The sequence below is a fragment of the Phocoena sinus genome, chromosome 6, assembly GCF_008692025.1.
Source record: "Phocoena sinus isolate mPhoSin1 chromosome 6, mPhoSin1.pri, whole genome shotgun sequence".
NCBI classification, from domain to species: Eukaryota; Metazoa; Chordata; class Mammalia; order Artiodactyla; family Phocoenidae; genus Phocoena; species Phocoena sinus.
The window spans coordinates 10,082,415-10,088,522 of NC_045768.1; the positions used below are offsets into that span (position 1 = coordinate 10,082,415).

At 46.2% G+C, this 6,108-nt stretch overlaps 1 pseudogene; it reads left to right on the forward strand.

Annotated features, from left to right (window-relative positions):
- Window positions 1-5,739: 5,739 nt before the first annotated feature.
- On the forward strand, window positions 5,740-5,830 carry LOC116756168 (annotated as a pseudogene).
- Window positions 5,831-6,108: the final 278 nt, after the last annotated feature.

Below are 6,108 nucleotides of genomic sequence, written 5' to 3' on the forward strand. Positions count from 1 at the left end.
CTGGCTACTAAGTTGAGGCCTGGGATTCCAGGGCCCGCCCCTGTGCTCTCCCAGGGCTGAGAGAGGCTGGACTTGCCTGAGAGCGTTTCCCAGACCTGCAGGGCCACCCCAGATGCTCTGTATCAGTACTGCACTTACCCAGGATTTGTTTCTTGTTGTTTGTCTTTAATAACTTTTCTTTCTAACTACAGAGGTGACTATACAAAGCATTCTGGTACGATATAGTAATAAGAGTTCAAAGAGCTTCTGAGTGTCGTGGCAAAGCTGTGTGACTTTGGGGCACGTTACTTAGCATCTCTGAGCAGCGGCTTCCTCATTTGCAAAGTGGGGATCCTAATATCTCCCTCAGAGGGGCATTTCGAGAGTAAAATTAGATAGTATATGTGATTCAGTCAGCATTAGACCGGGAAAACAGTATTTCAACAGGGGGAATTTGATCCAGGGAATTAACTACACAGGTGACATAAGAGCTGAGAAGCCAAACGGGATGAGGCAGAGACCCAGAGATTATTGAAGTAGGTAGCCACTTGCCCCCCTGTGTGGGGAGCACAATAGGAGGAGATGAGATTCACAGGGGCCACACGGTGGAAGCTGGAACCAAGGAGGGCCCATGGTGGGGAAGACGGGAGCTGCAGAGGAAGCACGGTCCCTACCAGAGGCTGCCCAGGGCACAGCAACAGGGGGAAAAGATACCCTGACTTCTCCCTTCTCCTGCTCTCCTGTCTCCCCCAGTGCCTCCCATTGGCCATTTGAGCGGCCTGGGCAGAGTGGGAGTAACCAGGCATGGCTCTGAGGGCGTTTGCACAGGCCCAGGGACACACAGCACCAGGTGCCCAGCCCAGTCAGTAAATGGCTGTGATTTCTATTCCTTTCCTTCATATTATTAAAAAAAATACATGCTTACTATATGAGGACTATTTTGGTTGTAACCAAAACCCATTCAAGCCAGATTGACAAAAAAAGAGTTTAACAGAACACTACAGTGGAGTCTCCTGAAATCCAAGGACAGGACCAATGGGCCTGGAAAGGTTGCTGGGTCTCCCCCAGGGCTCTCCGGCTCTCTCCGTGAGGGCTGCTCCATACTCTTGGCGGCACACAGGCTCCTCAGCCCACCCGGCAGAAGGCTGCTGTTGACAGCTCCCAGATTCAGACTGAATCGGGGATTCCTTCGTCCCTTTTCCAAATTCCTGGGGAAGGCATTCTGATTGGCCTAGTTTGAGTACCAGGGTCTGTCCTGATCCAATTAGCTATGGCCAAGGGGGTGGAGTCATACGGCTGCCAGCCGCCCCGCCCCACGTGGGAGGGGAGCGCAGAGCCTCCCCCAAACGTGTGTAGAAATTACAGAAAGTCTTAAAATGCACTTTATTGTTTTCTCTTCAGATTCTTCTATTTCCGTTGTCCCTACTGTTAAGTTTAACATGAATAATGCTGGAGCCCTACCCCGATATTTCCTGTGGATGAATTCCTGGGGGCTCAGCTAATACTAAGAGGGCCGTTTGCTGCCCGCCCTAGCACAAATGCTCAGGAGCTGGTGGGATGTTCTTAAATGATTGTTCTTTACGAGGGAAGCCTGAATTGAGGGTTTCAGAAGCCCCACTGCGGGCCATCCCCTCTGTGGTTTTATTTTGCTTTTTTGCATATTTGTTTAATTAATTATTATTCGATTACCTGATTAATTATTATTCCAGACTCCAGTAATCCATAATGCAAAATCATACAGACAAATGCTGGGCTTAATTAAATGGACCTTTTACCTCAATTGGGAGAAAAAGAGGAAAGCTGAAAGAATTGCACAATGAACACTTGTATACTCTCCATCTAGATTCAACACCGATTCATATTCTGCCCTTTATCTCTTTGTCTCTCTCTCTCTGGGTCTCTCTCTATCTCTGTCTCTTTGTCTCTCACTCTCTCTCTTTTTCTCTCTCTCTCTCTTTCTCTCTATACATATATAAAATATATATACATATATTATATATAATACATATTAAAATATATAACATTTATATATACATATATAATATTTTTTCCTGGGCCATTTGGAAGTGAGCGGCAGATATCATGACCCTTCACCCACAAACTTCTTCTCGTCTCCTAAGAATAAGGACATTCTTCTACATAACTACAATGCCATTATTATCCTAAGAAAATTAACAATGATTCCATAGTTCCATTAAACATTTCAGAGGAATGAATTCAAATTTCAGGGAGACTAATTGCCATTGATGAGCAATTTCAAGGAATAAATAATATATATAAAAGTACCCAGCACAGTGCCTGGCACACAGTAGGAACCTAGTAAATGTCAGCTTTTCGCCCATCACCACCACCTATTTCCATCACCACCACTTTTAAAACCACTAAGTAACTGCAACTGTCATGGCTCGATGTGATGCCACATCAGAGCTGCACGGTCAGACCACCAGTGCCCCAGATGGGGCTCCCCCAACTCTTCCCCGCAGCCACAAGAAGGCAAGAGGAAAATTGCTGGAAACAAAAGACAGAGTCACAGGGCACTGAACTTGGCCTCACCAGCCTCCGAGTAACGGCGCCAGGGAGGGGATCGGTGCCAGCCAATGACGCTCAGCCACTACATGGCAGGCAGAGCTGGGCTCCTGGCCGGGGTCCCTCCATTTACCAGGGCAAGAGCGGGTTTTTTTTTTTTTTTTTTAATTGTTTTCAAAACAGATTTCATGTGGTCCCAAAATGAGACCATGATTGTAAATTAAAGTGTAATTAGCCTTTACGCTTTTATATTCATTAACTTCTCTGTTAATGATGCTAGGCTGGAGCAGAAACCCTGCATTATGAAACCACATCCAGGAAATAAAATAGTGATTTAGATAATGGCCACAATGTATTGCTACTTACACATAATTAAACAAATGCTCCATTTAAACTTGGAAACATGACTGAATGTTGATTAACCCTCGCCCAGCAATTCTGCTCGGAACTGGGAAAGGGGAGGCACCGTGAGCTCGTCTGCAGCAAAGTGTCTGGACCAGTCCCGTCTGCCTGCCACGTTGCCAGCCATGCCCACCAGCCACACCTGTGCAGCGTGAGTACAGGTCTCATGTCAGGAAGTGTGGTCATGGATGGTGGTGACCAGGCAAGTTATCCTGGGACCACTTAAGAAACCACCACACTAAGTGAAACAAGCCAGACATAAAAAGATAACTATTGTATGATTCCACTTATATGAGGGACCTAGAGGAGTCAAATTCACAGAAACAGAAAGGAGAATGGTGGCCACCAGGGGCCAGGGTACAGCGTTTCAGCTTGGGATGATGAAAGAGTTCTGGAGATGGATGGTGGTGATGGTTGTACCACAATGTGCATATACTTGATGCCACTTTAAAACGGTTAAATAGTAAATTTCATGTATATTTTACCACAATTTTTTTTTTTTCGGTACGCGGGCCTCTCACTGCTGTGGCCTCTCCCGTTGCTGAGCACAGGCTCCGGACGCGCGGGCTCAGCGTCCATGGCTCACGGGCCCAGCCGCTCCGCGGCATGTGGGATCCTCCCGGACCGGGGCACGAACCCTTGTCCCCTGCATCAGCAACTGCGCCACCAGGGAAGCCCCACAATTTTTAAAGTTTATTTAAAGCATTGAAAAAAGGAAAAAGTCACCACACCCCAGCTCCACTAACGGCGAGTACAAAAAGCCTGAAGTTCACCTGCTCAGAGATCTGCTCACTGGGTCCAGCACTGGATCTGATGAGACCTGACTCAAGGTTTTATGGAAATTTTTTATACTTTTAAAAATTATAATGAAGAATTGCTTAACATGTAAATAATTCAGACAGATGTTGAATAAAAAGTAAAGTTTCTGGTTCTCAAACTCATTCCCGAAGAGGCATCCGATAATTTTCCATTTGTCATTTTTCTACATGTATCTTTTCCAAATAATGTGTTGCCTTGCTGGGTCTCCCAGAAGCAGACCCTGAGACAGGTGGGTGCAGGTGGGTGATGTGGGAGGTGGTCCCAGGAGAAACAAGAAGGGGAGTGGGGAATAAGACAAGGAAAGGGAAGACTAAAAAGTGCATCACTCTATCAGTTATTTATTGCTGAATAACAAGCTACTCCAAAATCTCGTCTCTTCAAACAACAATCATTATTTGATTATTGATTCCTGTGGGTCAGGAATGCAGACAGCAGGGATAAATTATCTCTGCTCCACAATGTCTGGGGCCTCGGCTGGAAAACTCAAAGCCTGGGGCTGGAGTCATCCGAAAGTTCCCTGCTCACACATCTGACAGTGGATGCTGGCTGTCCTTTGGGGGCCTAGCTGGGGTTGTCAGCTGAAATCCCCACGCACAGCCTCTTCAGGTGGTCTAGGTTCCAGAAACACGGTGGCTAGGTTCCAAGAGTAACCGTTGCATGCATGCGACAGAGAAAGAGAGAGAGAGAGAGAGAGAGAGAACGCCAAGCAGAAACCATGTTGCCCATTAGGACCAGCCTCAGGAGTCAGGCAGTATCACCTCCACCACCTGTTATGAAGGTCTGCCCAGGTTCAAGGATAGGGGAATATCGGTGACCCACCATAACAGGAGCATGTGGGGAAATGCTGTCTGCCACAGTCAGGCAAGTTACGCCTGTGGGCAATTGGAATCGATTCCAGAAGGGACCTCTGGGAGGTAGCCTGCCACCTGAATATTTATGGAACACTCACTAATGGGTCAAGGACTCTGCTGAATGCACACATATTATGCCATTTACTGTGCAATAGCTACTATTATTACCCGCATAATAAAGATAAGGAAACTGAGGCTTAGAGAGTACTGGGGCAGAGACAGCCCATCCGTCCGCAAAACCCTGCCTTTCCTGCTTCCCATACACACAGCTAGAGCACATCTCCCAGCCTTCTCGTGGGTAGGTGTGGCCATATGACTAATTTGTCTGCAATGGAGTGCGAGCCAAAGTAAGGGGTGCCCGTCCAGGCCAGGGCCATAAGGCCTCCCTCACGCGCCTGGGCGCTCCTTCTCCCTTCTGGCCGGAGTTAACACACAGCCTGGGGAAAATACCCGTTGAAGATACCAGACTCTTCCTCAGTCTGGGACCCTGAATCACCTCATGGAAGAGACGTCCCCCCCCATCATTTATTTCATCCCCCCAACCTGGGACTGTTACTTTAACAGCAAACAAACTTCTGTTGTGTTTGTCCATAACATTTCTGGGTCTGTTTGTCACCACAGCTCAGACTGCTCTAATACAAGTGCACAGGATTAGATTGAATCCTCAGAAATTGCCGTCACTACTTTGCAAATCATTAACGGCCAAATATCAGCAATTTCAGATGATTCAACCTCATACACACGACTCACTCTTTTCATCCCTGCGTGGTGTTCCATCTGGGGATGTCCAGAATTTATTTAACCACTCCCCTTCTGATGAAGATCTGTGTTGCTTCCAAATTTTTGTCCTTACAAATAATGCTCCAAGAAACATTCTTTTTTTTTTTTTTTGCGGAGCACAGCCTCCGGACACGCAGGCTCAGCGGCCATGGCTCACGGGCCCAGCCGCTCCGCGCCATGTGGGATCTTCCCTGACCGGGGCACGAACCCTTGTCCCCTGCATCGGCAGGCAGACTCTCAACCACTGCGCCACCAGGGAAGCCCAAGAAACATTCTTAAATATTTCTCATTATGGATATTCTGAAGGTGTCCATCAGATAGGTTCCACAAAGTGGGATTGCTGAGTGGCTGCTGCACATTTAAAACTTTTCTATGTGCATGTTTGCTTTGGCAGCACATATATGAAAATTGGAACAAGTTAGAGAAGATTAGCACAAGGATGACATCACATTCGAGAAGAGTTCCATATTGTTATCCTGTAATAAACCATGATGGAAAAGAATATGAAAAAAATATATATATGTATGTGTGCATGTATATATATATGTATATATAGAAAACTGAATCACTTTGCTGTATACCAGAAACTAATACAACATTGTAAATCAACTATATTTCAATAAAAAATAAATCTTAAAAAAAATTGATATGTGCTGCTCAAATTACTCTCAAACATTTTCTAACAATTGTATATATATGGGGAGTGGGGGGTAAACAAATGCTAATACAGGACTTATTACGTGCCAGGCCC